General features: G+C 33.6%; 1 protein-coding gene across 3 annotated transcripts in view; it reads left to right on the top strand.

Annotated features, from left to right (window-relative positions):
- The window catches only part of LOC101900486 (putative uncharacterized protein DDB_G0281251), a 56,491-nt gene that overhangs the window by 2,469 nt on the left and 29,318 nt on the right, over positions 1–24,704 (top strand). For all 3 annotated transcript variants that reach the window (XM_059122037.1, XM_059122035.1, XM_059122036.1), the window contains exon 3: positions 20,313–20,376. The gene's annotated coding sequence lies outside the window, so the exon portion shown is untranslated. The remainder of the gene's footprint in view (positions 1–20,312; positions 20,377–24,704) is intronic.

Below are 24,704 nucleotides of genomic sequence, written 5' to 3'. Positions count from 1 at the left end.
AAGGGGTTTTATTTTTAATTTGAAGATTTGAAAAACTTGATTTCCCCACAAAACAGAACCTAGTAGTTGCTTTATTTTCTTTTTTATTTTGTCTATGATGTAAGAACAACACAATGCTGCTGGTGATGTAATGTTAGAATGTACATATATTCTTTTAATATTTCAAAGAAAATGTAAAAATTTCCGCAATAAGAAATGTCTCCCACCCCCTTTTACAATTTCTCTATCAATTGTTTTTATTTTTCCTGTTTTTTTCGACCTTGGCTTGGCATAGGTAGATATAGGCAAAATGCAATTCAGGGATGTTTCTCTACATGGTTCTGGTGGCGGCGGCGACGATGATGCATCGTCATGTTTGCACTGTTTTGCATTATTAATTAAATCCAATACAAAACAGTCCTCGCCACGACTAATTGCCTCAATATCTTTTGTTTCTGGATTCCCCTTTAGGGCAGTAACAACGCCAACAACAACAACAACCTGACGGCAAAACAAAAATATCAATGATAAGTTTAATCCATAATATTTGTCATGGCTGCCTAGCGATAGGGTTGCCAATGTGTGATGGAAATCTACCCCAAAAAAAGGAATATGTAAGTTCCTTATATTGGTCATATTTAGAGATGGAGGTAAAACGTTGTTTTGTTTTATGAGCTTGTTATTAATATTTTGGCATAAATGTCAAATCAATTCAAAAGTGTAGTGTGTACGGTTCCCAAAGGGACTAGTTCATTTCAATGATTCACTGAAGAAGCATAACTGACCTAGTTCAATTGAACTGTGGGCTAAAACGAAAGACAAAGTCGTCTTTCTATTATTGTTATAACCAAAGTATTTTTGTGTAAAAGTTCTTAAAGTACGTTAATGGGTTACTGGATTTAATGGTGGGTTTACATACCACCCATAGTAAGGATATAAATGCTGTTCAGCTGATGCTTATTTATGATTACATATGCAAAAAAGCCCAAAAATTATGTTAAGGAGCCAAATTGGAGGCAACTGATGTTGAATAAAAGATTTCAATTTCTCGGAGTGTTTTGATTAAAGAAAACAGTCATACCTTCCGTCAGTATACATTTTTTTATTTCTGTCAAAAAATATATATTTCTAGCAAGGGTATATTAAGCTTGTTATTCCGTATTTGTGGCACGTAGAAATATATATTCTAGATCCTAAAAAATTATGTATATTCCTGATCAGCATAAAAATCTATATCGATTTGGCATGTCCACCCTTTACGCGAAAATCGCTAGTTTCCGTAATATGCGGTATTTTCTCGGTTTTTGATCACATTTTTTAGACTTATTAGCCATTATTTGTACAATAAACCTGAAATCGGATTAAGCATATATATTTGAGCTATATCCAAATCTTAGCCGATCTCGATAAAATTTGGCAAAAGTTTTTTCCGAACTCTACCAAATACAATTGTTGTCGAATGCATATTGCGAATGTGAGGGACTTAAACACCAAATCGTATGAAACATATATGTACATGAGAGCTATAGCTATATCTGAACCGATTTTCATCAAACTTGGCATACTTGTTTCTATACTCAATTTCGTGGTAAGTTGCAAATTCCATACCATTTGGAGCACTATCAATCCGAAATCGGTTGAAGCTATATATGAGAGCTATATTTGAATATGAACAGATCTTGATAAAATGTGGCAGAGGTATTTCTGGGCTATATCTGATACTAAGCATCATTGTTGTCGAATGCATATTACGAATGTGAGGGACTTGAAACTCCAAATCGGATGATACATATGTATGGGACCTATAGCTATATCTAAATTGATTTTCACCAAATTTCATGTACTTGCTTCTAGATTGAATTCGGCCGGATGTGCCAAAATTCAGGTCATTTCGACTGATATTGGCCATTTGGTGGACAATTAACCTGAAATTGTTGAAGATATATAAGGGAGCTATACCTAAATCTGATCCGATTATCACCAATTTCCATTTTCGTCCTTGGACCAGACAAATATTATTAGGAAAATTTCATTTCAATCGGATAATCGGTGCGACCTGCGGACGGACGGACTGGCATGCAGAAATCGATTCAGAAAGTGTTTCTATGAAGATCCTCAAAAGTAATTATGGGTCTATTTCGCTTCCTTCTTAATGTTACAAACAAATGCACAAAGGCATAATACCCTTACCACTATGTGGTGTAAGGTATAAAAATCCAGAGGTGTGACCAGGTTGAATGTATTTAAATTTGACGGGTTAAAATATTGGACATGCAGAGCTGAATATTCTTATTTGAAGGGAAATGGTCTACTTTGTGAGATTATATTCTTCTTTGATCGGAAATAAATGTCAATTCCATATCTAAGGAATAACTACAAAATATAAATTATGTAATGAAGGCAAGTTAAATGAAAAAAGTAATCGTAGAAAAGATTACCTTTGTAATTGTAGCACTGCTCCAATCTTGAAAATATCTACTTTTACTGGATATTTTTACAAACAAGATTTCTTAGTATTTTAGGCCTATATTTGGTAAAATTAGGAAGATAAAGTCATCTCAAACTATCGAACTCTGCATTTTCATTTTCAGAATTAAAAACAGGTTCCATCTCTGGTTTCTGTGCAGACAATAGATTTATAAATATAAATTTTGACAATGAGATATTTTCAAATGAATAATTTTGAAAAAATTGTAATCCTATGATTGCATGAATTATTTTCTTAATTCTACCATGGGCCTATAAAAATCCTGTAAATAATGTTTAAATAAACAATTCGCACCTTTATATCCCTTTTATATTATGACAACCTTCAATGACCATGTCTGTCTATGAAAATAATATTTCGAGATGGCAACCCTCATATGCTCTCCCTCTCATACTATGCAATTTTCTCATTATTCATTTCGGTATATTATTTTGCATAAAGGAAGAAAAAGCGCAAATGAACGTGGAAATTTGCAAAAATAATAAACAATGTTTATAAAGAAAAAAAAAACAACAACAACAATTGTAAATAACAAAAGAAAAATTGTTTCCAATTTCCAACAACTAATTGCGTTTTTGCAATTGCACTGAGAGGGACAGAGAGAGGCATGAAAAGAGTGAGTACCTATTTTATAGAAAAAAAAATAAAACATGCCAATGGATGATGATGAGATGGGGTTATAAGGTTATTAAAATTACAATTAGTTTGACTGTTGTTGACATTGATGGAAAATGGAGGTGGTGTGAGTACTGCGTGTATAGGTAAGTATATAGCAAAACGTCTTATGACGTCACGAGCAATGAAAATTCACAAATGGATTCCGATTTTGGGAGGACGATACGATATCAATGCCAAACGAGAGACTTGTCTGCCCTAATGCACATTTTTTGTTGATATGTTGAAGATTAATTTTTCGTTGAATCATCTTATTCTCAGAAATCATGAGTTTTTCCCAAAACATTCCAGGATTCACTCTCTTGGTCACACAGTTGCATTTTTTTTGTTTGTTTCTATTTTTGTACCTAGAAACCAGTTTCTTGCTCATCTTTCATTTCTTTGTCTGCCTCCTTTCGATCCTTTCATAGATTGCTCATACACACATTTGTCATGGCAGCAGGAAGCCATGTCGGTCGTCAATTAGGCAAAACAAAATTAAAGAAAATTTAAATTACTCATTAAAAACTAAGGCGATTTCAAAATATTCCACCCCACACTTCCTCCCACTCCTCCTTCACAACGGCATTTTTAAGTAAAAGTAATGTGACGACGACGACGACGACAAACAATGAAGACCCCAGTAGACATCATCGGACGTAAAGGAAAGCAAAAAAAAAAGAGGGCAATCGTAAGTCAGCAAACCACCAAAACAAAAGAATTTTTAACGTTGCCCGATGATGATGTTGTTGTTGTTGTTTTATTGTATCATCACCATCATCGTCGTCGTCGTATGTGTTTGAACAAAGGTTGTTGGTGTTATTATCGTTGTTGTCGTCGTCGTTGTGTGCTTCCTCTTCTTTTTTCATTTTGTGGACATCTTCTCTCTCCTCTTCCTCCTCTATGTGATGAACACAAAGAAACAAAAACAACAACAGCCAACAATGAAATCAAATGGCGACCACGCCGTTTTTCTGTTCGTTTATCGTCGTTCGCAGACCAGCTTTTATCGTTGAATTCTTTGTAGAGACGGCTGGCATAGCAGCCAAAGACTAAAAATTATAACCGTTCATTTGCTCAGCGGAACATAGGAAATTCGAAAACACACAGAGTATTTGTTTTTTGTCGTCCGCTGTCGTCTGAACATTGTTTTGTTGTTGTTCCAATTCCACCACTACACACCGACACACACACGCAACACTCACAGAGTACCGAAAGCAAGCAGGCAAAAATGTTGAGAGGAAAAAAAATAAAACAGTGATGCCAATTTGCGGGTGGTGTTTGGTCAGTTGGCGCTTTTTACGACCTGAAAAAAATCTCATGAAGTGCATAAAAAAGAAATAAATTAAAATGATGACTAAAAATTACTTTTGAATATTTCTCTCAAGATCGATTCAGATTTAGATATAGCTCCTATATATCTTCAACCGATTTCGGTTTAATTGTGCACTAAATGGCAATTATAAGTCCAAATGACCTGAATTTTGGTACATCCGACCGTTGTAGTCTAGAAGTAAGTACATCAAAGTTGGTGAAAATCGGTTCAGATATAGCTATAGCTTCCATGTACATGTTTCATCCGATTTGGTCAACATTCGACAACAATGATATTTGGTACCAGATGTTTTATAGATGCTCGAAAATACCTTTGCCAAATTTTTCCTTAATCCGATTTAAGCCCAAATGAAATGAATTTCGGGACACACGTTTTCATTTGGCGAAATTCGACTCCGATATATATTTTGGTATAAAAGATTAAAATGTCTCCGTCAAATTTAGTGAAAATCTATTAAGAGTTGGATATGCCTCCCACATGTATTAGTTCCCTCTGAAACCAAACTATGACTGCTCTAAAGCCAAATGTTTCTATGTGGGATGTTCTTCTTCTTATTCATAGTGGTGTAGGGTATCATATAGTCGGCTCGCCCGAATTTTTGAATTTTCTCTTACTGGTTATTTCTTATGATATCAGCATGCTATAATTTCTGAGGTAAATGAATACAATTTATTCCAAGTCCAACCAATTTTAAAAATGAAAATTTTGAATGAAAAATTATTCAAATTCGTTAAAATTGTTGTAAAATGCATATCATAACAGCCTCTGATAGGCGTCGTATAAGAAAACAAATAAAAATCTGCTTGTTTTTGAAAAAAAAATATTTTAAAAATTTTGGCATAAAGAATAATTTTCAAGTTCATAAATTTAAACCAATGATTTCTCATCGGAGGAAACCAAATTCTTCGGCAGTTCACCATTTTCTGCCAAGCGAAGCAACTCTTTAGCTCTTTTGAGTCTATTTTCTTTCTGTTGCGGTGTAAGTTTTTGCACTTTTTGGAATTTCAATGGCTTTACCCTGAGCTCATTTTTTCAAAATTTGCAGAATGGAATATTTGAATGAAAAATTATTCAAATTCGTTAAAATTGTTGTAAAATGCATATCATAACAGCCTCTGATTGGCGTCGTATAAGAAAACAAATAAAAATCTACTTATTTTTGAAAAAAAAAATATTTTAAAAATTTTGGCATAAAGAATAATTTTCAAGTTCATAAATTTAAAGCTTTTGAAAAATGTAGTCATAATTGGGAACTCGATAATGTAAAAATTCCCTGAGGTTCTATTCATTTTTCCCGACTTTTCCCCATAGTGTGTGGTGTAAGGTAACATACAGTCGGTCCCCTACCTACTGTTGTGCTTGCCCTATTTGTGATTCATGTATTATATACATATTTTCATAATTTCTATATTTTAGCGTTTTTTATTTTAACGATTTTTTTCCATTCCACACATTAGCATCACTGATAACGAATGCGGTCGTTCGTGTGGTCTCTTATCTCATTTTGTTTTTATTTCAATCCCTCTCTCTCTCTCTTTTCTCTCTGTCAAGGGAACCACCACATATTTCACCGTTTTTGTTTTTTTTTACAAATCCCTGACTCATTGCACTCTCTCTCTCTCAGATTTCTCAGAAATACTGTGCTGTGCGCATACACATTGACATTTTCTCGTGAGTATTTTATTTTCGTTGTTGTTCGCGGTCGGATACTGGCTGTTGGTGGTGTGTGGTTTGTGGAATTTTCTTGTTGAAATTTTGTATCTTTTAGTTGTGCCGTATAACATCGTAGAGTTTCGTTGTCCGTTCGTTGGTGGTTGGCTGACTGGCTGTTGTATAGGGAATAAAACGCGACAAAGAAAAAAACGTTTTTTTTTGAGTACGAAACGAATAATTTTTTTTGTTCGTACCTATATTTCACTTGCAAAGTCATCTTTTTGTGGTGGTCGTTTCCCTTCTTTTTTTTTTCAAATTGTTGTTGCTGATTTCAATTAGTGATGTAATTATAGAATTAAAACTAGGGAAATTCTATAAAGAAATTTCTGGGATTTCAAGGGAGTTTCTTTGTGAATAACTCTGGTTCAGAGAGAGCAGAGTTTTATCGGAATGGACATTTTCAATGCATTTTGGTGTTATATTGGATCTGAGATGGCTCTTTTTTGATCCAAAGGGACTTTGAAAAAATGTCCTTTGCCTAGAAAATCGTAGTGACGAAATGGTATTCTGTTCGCAGTGAATTTTTCACCTCATAAAACTTCCCTTGTCTGAATATTGGGGTTTTCGTGGAAAATTCTATTTTCACTCTTACGGAACGAAGGTCCGCTCAAAATGCCTACGTAGAATTTAGTAATTTGTACAAAAGAAATTCATTGATATAATCATCGAAAAATATCGAAAAGAAGTCGAGTTTACCCACCCACCTATTTACACATGTTTAATTCCCAAAACAAACACCAACATTTGACACTTACAAAATTGACAATGCAGCTCTAAAAATGTATACTCCCCTACTTCGCATGTGACCGCGACCACCTACCACCACCACCATGTCTATGCAAAATATACGATTTTCCCCATGTCCGCATAAATTTTTTATGATGGAACCTCCCACTTCCATGACCTCGCACTTCACACCCACTTACACAATGTAACGAAACATTTATTTAAATAATTAAAAGTTATTAATTTTAACAAAAAAAAAAAAAATTGGAAATAGGTGAATAATTTACTCTTCTTTTTGGATTGAGAATTAAAACACCACCCAAGCCATGCTGCTAATTCATACACACACACACATGCATGCCTTCATAATTATCATGTTTTAATTGTTGTATTTTTTTCTTCTTATTTCTTCTTTTATTTCGCCAAGTACACTAATCAATTAAACCAATAATCGATTTGAATATTTATTATTATACACACAGTAGTTAACATAATACACACACTCGCACGTGTATATACTATACATATTTACATGTGTATTATACATTCGATAGAGTATTCTTCTTCTGCTCATATCGATTGCTGTGCATATTCTTGTTTGTTTTTGTTCAATATGAACTCATCCCATGGTTAAGCAGCACAAAAACGGGCCGCCTTTTATTTTTATTTCCAACACATGACTTTTGCTTTGGCTTTGTTGTGTGTGAGAGATAGAGAGAGCGAAATAACAGGAGAGAGTATAATTTTGTTTTACTTCATTATCTGTTTTTGTTTTTTTTTTTTACATTACGGTACATGTCTCTCGGCCTCTCGTCATTGATTGGGGGGAAATTACTGATGTGCTTGAGTTCTCATGTACTCACTCTCCATTACTGACTTGACTGTGCTGTCGGCGTTGTGGTCTTGTGTTGTCGTCGTCGTCGTCATGATAAACTTCGTGTTTTGTTTATTGTGTAGTCACATTACTTCTTGCTAAATTGTCGTAGTCATCGTCTGTCTGCTGATAGAAATTTATTTTGTTTTATTAAATATTGTGGTATTTATTTTTTCTGGTTGTTTTCTTTGGTGAAAAATTAAAAGAAATACCAATTGGTTTTAATTCTTAGTCTCCATTTACATTAGGCTAGTTTACCATCACCAAGTCTCAGTGGGAGAAAGAAAAGAGGGAAATGGAAAAAAAATTGACATATTAAACTTGGCAGAGATGGAAAACTAATGCAAAAACGACTAATATGGTCTGTTCCAGAACCTGCAAGAATCTACTGATTTTGCAATTTTTTCCGATATCATAAAGGGAAAATCGGTTATCGTAGAGAAAAAGGGAATGACTTTTTTGAATAGTCATAATTTGGGAACTATATCCCAAATTCTGAATCGATTTTCAACAAATTTGACGGAGGCGCTTTTGTACCTCTAGTTCCAAATAACATTGCCGGCTGACCTCTTTGGCAAGTAAACACGATCAATTGGTTTGTTTACAAACCGCTGCTGGACAACGAATGATTTCTCATCGGAGAAAACCAAATTCTTCGGCAGTTCACCATTTTCGGCCAAGCGAAGCAACTCTTTAGCTCTTTTGAGTCTATTTTCTTTCTGTTGCGGTGTAAGTTTTTGCACTTTTTGGAATTTCAATGGCTTTACCCTGAGCTCATTTTTTCAAAATTTGCAGAATGGAATATTGCGATATGTTCAGCCAATTTTCAGCCACTGTGGCGCAGGTCTCGACTCGCTTCCTGACTGAATTCGGTCGGATGTGTCAAAATTCAGGTCATTTGGACTGATATTGGTCATTTAGTGCACAATTAACCCGAAATCCGTTGAAGATATATATGGGAGCTATATCCAAAATTTGAACTTTCTCACAACTTTTAAATCGGGGTTGTCCTTGGACCAAACAAATATTGTTTGGCAAATTTCATCTCAATCGGATAATAAATGTGACCTCCATTCTGTTCGCAAGAATACGTGGACAGACGGATGGACGGACAGAAATGCATAAATTGACTCAGAAAATGATTCCATGAAGATCCTCAAAAGTTACTATGGGTCTATCTCGCTTCCTTCTCCCCGCAAACACAGAATACCCTTATCACTATGTGGTGTAGGGTATAAATATACATCTTTTACAAAAACTAAATAAATGTACTTGTATTGTTTTAAAGAATATTTGATCCAAATACAATTCCGCCGCCATTTAAACTTTCTTCCCCACACCAAAGGTATCTGCCCACTTTTTGTTCATCAATGAAAAATTGGTAAAATTCAGATCTGGTGAAAAAAATTCCGCATATTAAACTCACAAACTTTTACTTTCTTCATGTTTTTGTTTATATTTGCGTTGTTGTTGTGTTTTTTTGCTCTTGCCGATGTTATGGCCTTTCTCAATACTTCCACTACTCATTTGTAGCGGTATTGTTGCTGCGTTCATTCAATTTTCTTCAATGATATTGTTGATCTTTTTCTTCTTCTCTTCTTTCTCTGTTGTTTGTTCTTTTCGTTAGCATTTTGTTTTTCAACTACTTCTTCTATATTTATCATCTTATTTTCATTTCTCTAGTGATTTGTTTTTCAAAAAGTAAAAAAAAAACAACTATTTGTATTTATTTCATCATCCATGCTACATGATGTCGGTACAAATGAGTGTGTGTGTGGCCATGCGAAAGAAAGAGCGTAACCAAATGAGCAAATAGTTAAATGTAATTTGTGTTTTGTGTATTAGTCCAGAAAAAAGGAAAATAACGGAAGAAAGAACAAAACATTACAGATTTGAGTATTTTTCTCCTTTTTTTTTTGCTTCGGCGTTGTGTAAAGTATGTCATCGCAAAAACATTACAAAAAAAAAAAAACACAAAATATAATTTCTTCTCTTTTTTTCCAGAAATGCGCAATTTATAGGTTTATCGAAATATTTTTCGTAAAACATAAAAACATTTTGGCAAAAGTTTATTTGAGTTTTTCTAATGGGATGCTAAACTTCTTGTTCTTGCAAAACAGCTGTTTCAGCTTCTAGCGTAGACTCTGCCACAACAAATCGAACTAGTGTAACCTACCCTGTTAGACATATCTCACCACACATCCTTTTAAAAAAAACATTAAAACTACCCTACTGCAATCTGAATTAAATCGATCTAGAGGGCCCTAATATTTATCTAGGACATGAATGCTGTGAAATCGAACAAGTGTACCCTACTTTGTTAAACATATCAACAGCTTTTTTATACCCTCCACCTTGGAAAGGAGGGTATATTAACTTTGTCATTCCGTTTGTAACATCCTTAAATATTTGTCGAAGACCTCTTAAATTATATATATACATAATCAGCATAAAATTCTAACGATGTCTGTCTGTTGAAATCACGATACAGCCAACATTATTTGACGTAGAGCGTCAAATTTTAGCCAAACAATTTGTATTGTATCTAGGATGGTTGGTATTGATATATCGGTCCACGTTTTGGTATAGTCCCCATATAACGGTACCTCCCGATATTCGGTATTTTGATGATTTTGCCATATTTTTTCATGGATTTGTCTGAAAATTGATATTTGTAGGTCATAATTGGTTCTGGTTGCGGCGGCGAAATATTGTATGTATAGGTCCACGTTTTGGTATATCTCCCATATAACGGTACCTCCAGATATTCGGTATTTTGATGATTTTTTACACAATTCTTCGTGGATTTGTCTAAAAATTGGTACTTGTGTGTCCTAATGGGTTCTAGCTCCGTTGACGAAACATTGTATGTATAGGTTCACGTTTTTCTATAGCCCCATATAGCGGTACCTTTACCCTAAGGTGGAGGGGATTAAAAGTTCGACTCTTTCATTAAAACTGTGATAATTGACTGTGATAACTGTGATAATTGATCTACCATGAAATTATAATGGACTTTTAAACGCTGTACAGACAACATACCACCATACCTTTGCTAAATTTTATGGAGATCGGTTCAGATTAGGATATAGCTCCCATATATATCTTTATCCGATTTAAACTTAATTGTGCACCAAATTGAAAAGCAACAAATGTCTCGACAAATTTAGTAGAAATTGTTTCAGAGGAGGATATTCTTCTCATATATTAGTTCCTCTGGACTTTAAATTATATCTGCAATCATAGTTGATATGTTTTAATTCTCACAACTTCCCCTATAAAAAAGTTTTATTTGTTATGTGAAGCTCTACTATATATGCAAAGTGGTGTAGGGTAGGGATAAAGTTAGGCCCGCCCGACGTTACCGTTTTTTTTATCAATTATCATCAACCAACCACACATAAAATCACATTGTTATCAGATGAATCATGCACGCACTTTATGACATCATAAACATAGCGTAATTAGCTTTTTATAGCATTTGGTGTACTTCAAATGCAAAGAAATTGCCATTGGTAAAATTTCGATCAAGTGTACCCTATACATTGATCCATTTGACACCGAAGTACTAAAATGACACACACGTGCAAATTCTTCACATATAAAAACCGGAAATAGGTGTAACTGCAGCAACAATAACAACAATAATAAAAAAAAGACAACAAATCATTACATGTTGTGCATATTCATGCCCCATACATACTTAACCAACCAACCATCAATGCAAACCATAGTCAAAGCTCACTCACACTCCTTCTCTTTTAAGCTCTCCAACAAATGCACACACGCACGCACACACCTTATTTATATATTCATTACAGGTATTTGTCTCTATTCTTCTACTCTCTAGTATGGCCTGCTGCTGTTGCTGCTGTCTGTCGTCATTAATGACCCATAAAATTCAATGACATAGAACACAACGGTGGCGTTCCATCGTCGTTCAATGTGTTAGGGTATGCGGCCACTTATTAAATTGAGTTATAATTGATTTGTTTTTCCACGTTTTTTACATTAAATAGGCGAGAAAACAACCAACAACCCGCCCAGCCACTTGGGGAGGGGGGGGAATAAAAAATTTAAAATAGTATCTTTTTTTTGCTTTTATTGTAAAACAATAATTTCAAACGCACAGACTAAAAGATATTTAGAGCATATATTTTTTAAATTTATTTCGAGTGTTTTTTTGACTGTGGCTTTGTTGTTGCTGTTGCGTGCGACAAACAGAAGTAATATCAAATTCCAATCGGCATTTGTTACTATCAATTGTTTATGAATTTGCCAAACATGTGTTTCCAGTTTGCCTATCCGCCTATCTCTTGTGTTGATCGTCGTTGCCAAGTGACACCACACGTGTTTTGGTTTGTTTTGATATTCCACTTGATGTTTTAAAATAAAACTAAAAAAAAGCTCACATGTTTTCGATCCCCTACTACCAATTATTTGAATGGTAGAAGGGCATAAAGGTATAAATAATTTAAAATATTTAATAAAACAGTAGAAACTACAATGTCACATCAAAAGGAGTGAACTCTAAACTTGTACTTGAACAGGTATTTTGTATTTTCCGATTTTTTTTTGTATTTCCAAACTTTTCAATTATAATTCGAGAATTGGTAATTTGGTTTATTTTATTCCATATTATTTGTAATTTAAATTTTCCATTTAAAATTCGAAACTGTAATTGGATGCTGGAGTAATTCGAATAAATAATTTTGAATTATTTGAATTAATTCGAATTTTATATGAAATTTATGGATCAAATCATCGAATTACAAATGAAATTCCAATTGAAATGATGTTAGGATATTCAAATGCAATTCTCAAATTATCGCTTAACCGGTCAGGCCGAACTTTAAATACCCTCCTCAACCCTTTTGAAGGAACCCAGTACGAACTTCAAATACGAAATTTGACACACTTTCGGTGAATAATATCGTGAAAATCCTGGAAATACCGAATATCTCGGGGTAGCGTTATATGGATGCTCTATTTAAACGCATACCTAAAGGGTGAGATAAAAAAAAAACTGCAACAAAGTCAAACGCCATAATTCTTACAATATTTTTTAAATTTTTTTGAATGAAATCAAAAAATGTCGGAAATAGCATCAAATTTTAGAATACGTTTAGATTTGTTCGAATTGGTTGCCTTTGGCACGAATTATGGCCTTCAAACGGCCAATGAAACCGTCACACGCTGCTCGAATGTTACTCAAAATGCTCAAATGAGCTGTCACTGGAATATGCCACTGTCGGACGATTGGCTTAGAAATGTCAGCAGTCTGAAGTTGGTTACCCTTTTTTCTCTCACCCTGTACGTCTCTCAAATGTTGAGTTTAGTTGCTTTAGTCATTTAAACTTTCCATTCCTGGTTACCATTTTGCTGTGAATGTAAACACTATTTAATGTAATCCAAAGCTTCCATTCTGTGGCTGTATGTGGATATCGCAATCGAATCAATATTCTATTCAAACGAATTACAAGCAAAACAATTCCAATTACAAATGAAATTCACCCGATCACAGTAAAAATTCTCGTAAAACAATTACACTTTTTCGAATTCATTCAGAAGAAGAGGTAAAACTAACATAAACGTTGTGTTACCATTTCGTTGTGAATGCAAACACCACTTGAAAGTTATGATTTTAAGCTTATGTGTAATTCAAAACTTATTCTAACTGTATATAGGGCAAAACATGACATCACAATCTAATCGACATTTTATTTAAACTTCCCATCCCTGCATAAAGGGCAAGCAGGAAAATATCATGACTTAACAAAAAAATATTTTTTAATAAGTCATTCAATTGTCATTATCTCATCATATAATTCTCACTAACAACCTATTTAATTATTATATTTTCCTCTCTTCTTGACTACAAAGCAATAGCAACTTTATTTCAATCAAATCAATGGGGAAAAGAACTCTCACACATTTCCTAGAGAGAAAAAATTTATGATTTGTGCATTAAAATAATATTCTGACTCTATTCTCAATTATTTTTTTCTCTCAACTTTATTAACCCATTTGAGAAAAAAAAAAAAAAAAACAAAACCCAACAAGAAAATGAACAATTGTTTTTGTCTGTCAGTACTGAACGTGTAATGAGATACAGTCAGTAATACAGTCTATTTTTAGTCCTGACTCTTTTAAAATATATACACACACATATATACATACGTATGCTGGGATATCTACCCCATCCAACCGTCTGTCTGTGTAACACACAAATGTAGATATCCACATCCAACATATGATTCATTTTTAAATATTTTTTGTTTATCAGCACTATTTATGCATGTCCACATCCAATTCATTTAAAATATATACACCTACAAAAAAAAAACAAAAAAAAAAAACATACAACAATAATGCATTTCCGCTCACGTTTCTCGAATAACATCAAAATATGTGAGAGGGAGAGAGAGATAGAGAGACTGGACGAATGAGAACGACCCCACTATTATTACTGTATTTTGTTGTGCGCCTTTGTTTTGTTATCCATAAATGTTTCTTTGTTTTGTTTCCTTATGTTCATAGGAGGTATTCATCATTTTGTTAAATTTTGTTTTTTTTTGTCTCTTTTTTCTGGGTTTCTTTATATGCTGTGCGAAAAGAAAGGTGGGAAAATACTAATAACTTTGTTTTGGGAAGTGTTTGGAAATTTTATTGCAAAAGGATCGAGTTGCTAGATCAGACTTGATATATATAGCGACATACATAGAGGGGGAGGTAATCACCAAATACCAACAAGTAGAAAAGGGGAATTCACACACTAATGCCATTTTATGACCGACCTATACCCACAATAAATATTATATGGATGATTCACTCTCACTACGATGCCAGAAAGAAAAGAATGATTTACACCGATACGATTAGAAAAAAATCGTAATTTATTTGAAGTATAATTGAAATCAAGTGCTTGTCTAAATAATTAATAATATTGCATATATTATCAGAAAACCTATCTTCATTGAATTGGGGTTGATTTCGCACTGCACTTAATTTCACATATTTTTTATTGATTTTGATAACTTCTAAACGAATTTTTTGCGAATAAACTATGAAATTATACGAATTTTTAATTAAATACACAGAATTAGAATAAAATGTAAGGATTTACACATTAAACTACGTTATTTAGATGATTTCAGTGAAGTAGGGATCACTAGATTCGATTTGTGCTTCAATTAGCGCCATAGGGCTAACTAGTTTGGTTTTGTATTCTAACCGTTATTACCTACATAATTGGTGAAAATTCTAAGTTTATTTCGATTTTCATAATTTTTGGCTTTTAATTAAATTTTTCAATAACAAAATAAATGTTTTTATACCCTAGACCACATGGTGGTCAGAGTATTATGTCTTTGTGCATTTGTTTGTAACAGGCAAAAGGAAACGAGTTAGACCCATAGTAGCTTGTGAAGATCTGCATAGAATCACATTTCAAGTAGATTTATGTCCGTACGCCCCTGTGGCGGCCCATCTATTTTTGTAAACAAAGTACAGGTCGCATTTATTTTCCGACCGAGATGAAATTTTGCACAAATAATTTGTTTGACCTAAGGACGGACCACCTCCGCTATTGACTTTGCAGATAATCGGTCAAAATTTAGATGTACCTCCCATATATATCTTCGTCCGATTTGCCTGTTATTGTGCACCAAACGTGTAATATTTGCCCAAATGGGATGGAATTTTGCATATACGACCAAATTAAAGCTGGAAATAGGTGTGCCAAATTTGATCGAAATCGGTTCAGATATAGCTATAGCTCCCATATATATTGTTCATCCGATTTGTTTTTTTTCGTCCTCCGCAGCCGTAATATGCATTCTGTAACAACGATATTTGGGGAAAATGATCAAATATAGCTCAGATATACCTCTGCTAAATTTTATAGAGTTCGGTTCAGATTTGGATATATCTCTTGGATATATATAGTATATATCTTCGTCCGATTTGCCTTTTATTGTGTACCGAACGTGTAATATTAGCCCAAATGAAATGGAATTTGACACTTACGACTAAATTGAGTCTAGAGACAATTATGTCAAATTTGTTGAAAATCGGTTTAGATATAGCTATAGCTCCCATATTACTGCTCATCCGATCTGTTAAATTTTTTACTTTTTATTTGTTATATATAGCTCTACTAAATATGTAAAGGGGTGTAGGGTATCATAAAGTCGGCTTCGTCCGGATTTTATGCTTTCTTTACTTGTTAAATATGTGTCAAATAACATAGATTCCTTGATTGCAGTAAAATAGGGTTCATTAGCGTCGTTTTGGAACTCAACTACAAAGACCTGTCTTTGAAATGGGGCATAGTAGGGCTAAATAGATTGGTTTTGTACCAAGCGATTAGCTGCTTGTGGTTGCTTTCTTATAGTACGTTCAAACTATACAGAATTTTTTATTAATCTCCCGAAAAAACTTACTAAGTAAATAAGGCGTTTCTTATTTTTAATTAGGGTGTAATCTAGTTTAGATGTTTACTTTATTAAAAGGATTCTAAAAAAATTCAAAAATGTTTTTGGTTTTTTCCTTTACAACCATTTTCCCATTGCCTTTTATTACAGATCAATGAATTTTATTTCCCACAGAGACACATGTCTATCACGAAACAGGTTTATTTCATGTTTTTCTTTTTTGAAGAGGATAATCCCCAAAAACGAACAGCTGTTTAAAACAAAGCATCCTTTTATCCCGTCAGAAGAATGGTGATACTCCACAACACCGTCTTCGTATAGGGAAACTAATACGCACATCAGCTGCCACACGCCTTTGCCAGTATGTGACTGGCCTGCCTGCCGGTGGTACATGTGCATGTTCGTTATCGAATAAAGAAATATCCTTTTTTTCTTTTCTCTCTGCTAATGTATTGCGGCCAGACATGACCTCTCAAATTACAGTTGAATATCCTTTTTATGTTTCGTACAACTTTGAGAGTTCAACATTTTATTCCAAAAATAAAAAAAAATATGAAAAAAAAATGGGAACGCATGTTAAAGCCATATATAAATTGAAGGTAGGGCAATGTCCTTTAGAGATAAAATTTTGTTTCGTTTTGTGTTTTGGAAAATAATTCATCCAAAAAGGTTATTTAACTTTGCTCCTCAACAAACAAAGATGTCTACTTTACGCAGCCACAGATGTGTTGGTGGCAACACGTCTTTTCTTGGATGCTGGCTGGCTGGCTGTCTGTCTGTTTGTCTCGTCTATGAGGGCAGCCATCCGACCGACCGACACGAAGCCCAATGTTATTGTCCAAATTCAAGGTCATCATCACACAGCGGCAGCAGCAGTACACATTTCACATTCATTTGTGTTGTTGTTGTGATGATGAATTGTTATTGTTGTTGGGGATGGATGTCTAGTCTCTTTCCATCATCCATTCATTCATTTAATTTAATTTCTCTTTTTTGTTAAGGCAACTCAATCACTCTCACTCTCTATACACCAATAACGGACCATGAACGACGTACACACACTCCCTCTCACTCTCTCTCTGTTTAAAGTTGTCATTCAAACCTTGGGGTTTTCTATGAATATAAATAAGTTTTTTTTTTGGAAGTGTAAATGTTTCGTAAGAAAAGAGGGATCAAGAAGAATCACAGATAAAACTATTTACTTTATAATGTGATTAATTGGCTTTATTGTGTTGTATTGTGCTGTATTGGGGTGGGTAAAATAGAGAATGGAGAAGGGTACAATAACCTTTTGCTAAAGATGTTGACAGTTGTTTACCTTCGTTTCTCTAGATCTACAGGATAGTTCCTACGAAGAATTCAATGTCTTATAGGATGTTCACATTAGAGCACGAATGAAATGGAACATTTTTAATGCACTAAATTTTTCTTGATCCATTCATTTTCCGAATAAAATAAAAAAATAATTTTCTTTCCAAATAAAAAAAAATAGACCTAAAAATTTCTTCAAACGGGCAAAATTTGAGATCAAAATAAAAATAAGAAAAAAATTCCTACCAAAAAACCGACCAAAAATTTTTTGACTTTTTGGGGAGCGGACCAAAGCCGAAAATAAATTTCAAGTATTTCAAGTAGTCATTTTTTTTTTGATTATAGGAAAAATTACATTTCGAGAAGTCTATATTATGATTTTCTGTTAATAGAAAAAAAAAAATGAAAAAAAAAATCCGACCAAAAATGTCTTTAATTTTTTTTGAATCGCTCAAAAGCTGAATTCAAAATAAAACCATATCCAGTAGCTCTTCTGTTAATTTTAACATGGGAAAAATTTACAAAAAAACAAAAGAAATTCGACCAAAAATTTCTTAAAATATTTTGGAGTTGCCAAAAGCCGAAATCAAATTTCAAGTATTTTATTTTTATTTACATTTTTTAAAAAAAATATAACCATAAATGTCTGATTTTTTTTTTAATAGGTCAAAAGCTGAATTCAAAATGAAAACATTTCCAGTAGTTCTTCTGTAATTTTTTAACATGGGGAAAAATTGCAACAACAAATAAAATCGTTTCGTCAGTTTAAATTTGCATTTTTTAATTTTTTTAATTTGTTAATAGATAATTCACTTTCCAAAAATTTGCAAGCAATGATAAAAAACAAACTCCGACCAAAAATTTTCTTTAATTTTTTTTTTAAATAAGAATTCTTTTTTTACAACAAAAATCCGACCATTTTTTTATATCTTGAAGCTGTCAAAAGCTTTCAATGCAAATTTTATAACATATCTACTCATACCTTTTAAGTGATTAAGGTTTTGCAAAAAAAAAAAAAAAATTTGTTTCTTTTAAAAGTAAAAAAATCCGACCAATTTTTTTTTGTTTTTTTAAGCTACTTTTACCACTGAAAAAGATGTCCAGCTGCCTTTTTTCTTAAATAAAAGGTTCGGTATTTGCCGGAAAAAACATTTCGACCAAAAAACAAATTGAAAAAAATTCGACCAAAAAATTAATTGAAAAAAATCGACCAAAAACAATTTTGTCATTTTGAATGTAATTTTCTTTTTTATTTCTCTGTGAATGGACATTTTGGCTGCTGGTTTTTTTTTCTTTCATAATTTCATAATTTTCCGAAAAAAAATATTTTATGTAGAAAAGACTCAACCTATCAATGTAAAAGTTTTAACTATGGAAGCCGATTTTCCCTTTATGAAACTAGAAAAAAAATTGCAAAAATAGTAGATTCTCGCCAAGATCTGGAATAGAGCAATAAATTTAAACCATGATCCCCAATTCATTGCAATTAAGTTTCTCGGATAGAAAATTGAGTTTTTTGAGTTGAGGAAGGAGGACTGAAGAATAAGTTACAATTAATTAATTCCACTACCTTCTTATCTATCTCACTTTTCTTCAATATCGTAATTTTTAGCGTTTTTTAATTTTTTTTTTTTTGTTTATGGACTAATAAAGATGTAAACATTTTGTATGGGCTCACCCTGCTTTCAAATATTTCGCTATTTGCAAAACAAATTTTCCAACCAAAAATGCTTTCAAATAAACTCATTTCCATTACACCATTGTGGTAGGTCTGTATTGTGAATTCTCCCAAATCCCCTTGAAGGAGAATCCATGTTCTTTGGAGATCGAGAGTGATTTCCGTTATTTTTAATTCCTGATTCTTGTTTTTTATTCCTAAAAACAATTGCCCCCTGTGAAACATAGCCGAGAGAGTAAACATACCCCCATGTCTGTGACGTTCACCATGCCAATTAGAATCAAGGCGAGTTTAATAACCCTACAAACACACACACACCAATCCCCCCTCACTGAAATGATGCCATTCATTCGGTTGTGTTTTTGCAAAGTTCCCCTTTGTTTTAATTTCTTCTATTTTTTTTTTAGCAATGAACTTATTTCGCAACACCAACAACAGCAGTAAAATAATAACATAATTTTTAAAGGGGACACATGCATAATTGTCAAAGAAATTTCAATAATAATACCACTAAAGTTTCTTTCTCTCACACTTACCATGTCATGGATGTGCGTGCGGCTCAAGGTGTGAGAGAGAAAGAGACATTAAGTAGAATAAGCGGAAGTAACGGCGGCCAACATTACTTGCTATGGTGTCAAAAACGGCCGGCCACTTCATGAAGCCACAAATAACTGGAATAGTGTAACATAAAAAGATATAAAAACAGAAAAGAAGAAGAAGAAGACGAAGAAGACGAAAAGACACCAGGTGTTGATATCGGGGTTCACAGAAGATTTCTTTTATGTTTTCTTATTGTTTTGCCTTTTTGTTACTCAACTGAAACTTGACGACTCTCTTTTCTTTGGGGATCCCAATCTTTTGCTCTCACACTTTTGTTTTCTATTTTTGTGTGTTGTTATTTCTCGGTGAAACGGTAACTCTTTGGAGAAGTACTCTCTCTCGCTCGTTTCCCCTCTAATGATGCCTCTTGATGGAATTTGTACACCTTTTATTTGCTTAATTCATGTTTAACACATGATCTGGGAACAGCCAACAATAATTATTGAAAAAAAAAAACAATATTTTTCATTGATTATAATTTTGTTTTCTTTTTTTGTGTTCTTTTGTTTTCTTTGCAGAATTTTACGCCAGTTTATTTTTTTGGGAAATTTTACTTTATTAAAAAAAAAGGAATTAAAAGAGGTGAGTTTTTTTTCAAGTAACTGCTTGTTATAACGGTAAACAATGTTATATTAACGGTATAATTTAAATTTTTGAGTAATTATGGAAATTGTAAGATGTTCTCCATATGGATAGGCTACTTTTTATACCCCACAAAACGTAGTGGTGTAGGGTATTATGTCTATGGGCATTTGTTTGTAACATGGAGAAGAAAGCGAGATAGAACCATAGTTATTTTTGAGGATCTTCATAGAATAATTTCCGAGTGGATTTGGGTATCCGTTCCTCCGTCCGTCTGTCCTTGTATTCTTGTGAACAAAATGCTGCAGGTTGCATTTTTATCCGATTGAGATGAAACTTTCCAAACAATATTTTTTTGGTCTAAGGATGAAACCTATTGAAATTGGCGAGAATCGGTTCAGATTTAGATATAGCTCCCACATATATATTCCTCCGATTTCAAGTTAATTGTGCACCAAATGGCCAATATCAGTCCAAATAAACTGAATTTCGGCACATCTTACCGAATTTAGTCAAGAAGTAGGTACATCAAATTTGGTGAAAATCGGTTCAGGTATAGCTAAAGCTCCCATATATATATTTTCAACCGATTTGGTCTTTAAGTCCCTCACATTCGTAATATGCACTCCACAAGAATAATATTTGGTACCAGATATCAGATACAGCCCAGAAATACCTCTGCCAAAATGTATCAAGATCGATTCAGATTTGGACATATCTCCAATATATATCTTCAACCGATTTCGGGTTAATTGTGCACCAAATGGCCAATATCAGTCCAAATGACCTGAATTTTGGCACAACCGACTGAATTCAAACAAGAAGCAAGTACATCAAATTTGGTGAAAATCAGATCAGATATAACTAAAGCTTCCACATATACACTGGTGGCCAAAACTAAAGCAACTGAAATTACAAGGAGAATGAATGCCCTGTAACTTTTTCATAAAATTAAGAAAATGGGAAAGTTTTTCTTGTTTTAAATTAGGTACTTTATTCACTTTTTAAAAACCTAAAACATAAAACCAAAATTCATTTTTATATAAAAAAATTATGTTTGGTAAAGTCAATTAACCCGATTTTGGCTTGGACAAAACAAAAGCAACTCTGTTGTACATTCATATAACCTCTGCAATTTCAGTTGTTTTTACTGTGATATTTATCGCTTTTTGCTTCCTTCGACAATTTCGCTTGTCATAAATCCTTTTTGAGAAGTTTTTTACAACAGTATATGTTTTTCTTTTCGTTTTTTAAGTACTGCCAAAAAAAAATTTAAAAATGGCTAGAAACAAATACTGTACCTGAATAAAACAGCAAATTATCAGTGATTATCAAAACAACATATCACAGAAAATGATTTCCGAGAAATATTTCATAAATATTTATGTGATTTCATAATTATGTCTGTGCACTAAGTCGGTTTTTTGAAACTGGATCAGTAGTAACAGTCCATAACGGATGAAGGCCGTGAAGAACTTCAGCCCATACTGATCCACAAATTGTGAGAGAAATAAAAAACAACCATTTAAGAGTTCAACCGGATTGTTGAGAGAGCAATCATTGGATATAAGCTCGAGATCAGTGCGTAGACGAGTAGTGGCAGCTGGTCTGCGTGCCCGTAAGACATCAAAAAACCATTTATATCTGAAAAAATCAAAAAGGCTTTCGGAAACGATAATATTAAGTGGAATCAAGCTCAATGGAAAAAACATTATTTCATATTTAATATTAAAGGCTCAGACGTGAAAAATTTTACGGTGAGAAGACCAAAAAATGAAGGACTCAAGCCGCAGTGTTGCAAAGGTACAGTGAAGCATGGGGGAGGGTCAAAAATGGCGTGGCGCTATTTTTCTTTCTATGGATTTGGGTCTATCCATAAAATAAAGGAAGTTGTGGATCCGTTTGTTTACAAAGATGTGTTGGACATCACGTTGTTCCCTTACGCTGAGTAAAATATTGGGCTGATTTGTGTGTTTCAGCATGACAATGATCCCAAACTTGTATCAAAACTTGTCAAATATTGGTTGCGGGAGTCAAAAATTCATGTTTTGTTATGACCGGCACAATCACCTGACCTAAACTCCTTAGAAAGCCTTTGGAGTATCGTAGATAGGAAGATCAAGAGAGATTCGGAAATAAATAAGCACAACATTTTCTAAAGAATTCGGGGTGCCTGGGAAAGCACACCCAAGGATCAAATTGAGCGTGTTATAGATTCAATGCCTCGTAGGTGTGCAGCTGCTATCAAAAATACTGGTTATGCTATCGACTACTAGCCAAAATTTAATTATTTTAAAATAAAAAATCAAAAGTTGCTTTAGTTTTGACCAAGCAAAAATTGGGTCATTTTAGTTTTCTACATATTATTTTTCGTTCAAACTTAGTTTTGTATTTTTATTTTTAGTTTCTTGAAAGTGAATTAAACCCCTCATTTAAAACTGGAAAAATAATTACGATTTGTTTATTTTTGTAGAAGTTACAGGACATTTATTGTCTTTGCGATTTAAGTTGCTTTAGTTTTGGCCACCAGTGTATATTTTCATCCGATTTGGTGTCTAAGCCCATAACATTCGTAATATGCACTCCACAAGGATGATATTTGGTACCAGATATTAGACACAGCAAAGAAAACCCTCTGCCAAATTGTATCAAGATCGGATCAGATTTGGACATATCTCCCATATATATCTTCAACCGATTTCAGGTTAATTGTGCACCAAATGGCCAATATCAGTCCAAATGACCTAAATTTTGGCACATCCGACCGAATTTAGTCTCGGAGCAAGTACATCAAAGTTGGAGAAAATCGGTTCAGATATAGCTTTAGCACCCATATATATGTTTCATCCGAATTGGCCTTTAAGTCCCTCAAATGCGTAATATACACTCCACAAGAATAATATTTGATACCAGATATCTTATAGAGCTCGGAAGTACCTTTGCCAAATTTTATAGAGATCGGCTAAGATTTGAATATAGCTCCCATATATATCCTTTGTCCGATTTCAGGTTTGTTGTGCAAATAACGGCTAATATCAGCCCAAATGGAGTGAATTCTGGCGGAACTCGGCTCCGATTTATATATATATTTTTTAATATAATCATTCTCGAAGTGATATCTGTAGCAATGTTATTTGGTACAAAAGATAAAAATTCTTCGTCAAATGTAGTGAAAATAGATTCAGAATTGGATATGCCTCCCATATATTAGTTCCTTCTGAAATCTTATGTTTATAGGCGGCATGATCTACTCCAAAAAAAAAAAAAAACAAACCTTTACTAAATATGCATAGTTGTGTAGGGTATTATATAGTCGGCCTCCGCCAAACTTTTGACTTTTCCTTACTGATTTTAGTTAGAGAAATACTAAACAACTAGTACTACACTGTTCAGTTTTCCATCCCTGACCTTTCATGATCTCTGAACAGCTGCACTTGAAACAATTTTCAATAACTCTCAATGGACATACTCTCTGCTTCGCATGACAGCTGTTTCTTAAGTTGTCACACACAATGTCAGATAGCTACTTGAATAAATTTATGTTTGGTTCATGTCAAGAGGATTCTCAAAATTTGGAAGGACCCCTAATTTTCCAAGCCATTAATAAAAAATATCAAATTTTCTCCCCAAAAATGTAACTAAAATTGTCACATTTTTTCTTTTTGCACCTAAAACATGTAAGCCCCGCTTTGGTGATTTTATATAAAATAAAACCCCTATGTTTACGTATTTATGTTACACCTGACTTGATTTGTGGATCTTTCCCTTTGACGCAAGTCACATTGATGCCTGGTTTACTCTTTCCTTTTTGAGATGTCAATACATTACAACAGTTATAACACCTAACTTAACAAACAAACCCGGAGTGTGACGAGGGAGAGGGAGTACCTACTTCTTGTATAACTACACTTCATATGCAGACATTGAACAGCAGTGCCAAATGGAGACAATGTCAAAAAACATGTGATTTTGCGGTATATCTTACATTGCTCTCTCTCTCTCTCTTTCTCTTGGTGAGCACCGTAATGTAGACAATACGTTATGTGACGTACGTAACGAACGCATTGCCCGCTAATACTGTCTGCTGTTGTCATTAGCTGTGTGCGAACACATTGTTTGAGGGCGTTGGAAAGGGGGGAGACTGTTTATACAAAACTTGGCTTTATTTTGGCTAACTATTAAACTACACCTGTTTATACGGAAACACCCACACGTAACACACCCATATGTTTGCTCTTTCTCAGACATGAGATACATATATGTAACCACACGTTATTGTGGCAGAACATTTGTTTGCAGTGTTACGTTTTTTTTTTTTTTTTGGCTGA

This window comes from Musca domestica, unplaced genomic scaffold, assembly GCF_030504385.1.
Source record: "Musca domestica strain aabys unplaced genomic scaffold, Musca_domestica.polishedcontigs.V.1.1 2, whole genome shotgun sequence".
NCBI lineage: Eukaryota > Metazoa > Arthropoda > Insecta > Diptera > Muscidae > Musca > Musca domestica.
Note: the sequence above shows the minus strand (reverse complement) of the source record. Positions and strands in the feature narration are given on the sequence as shown.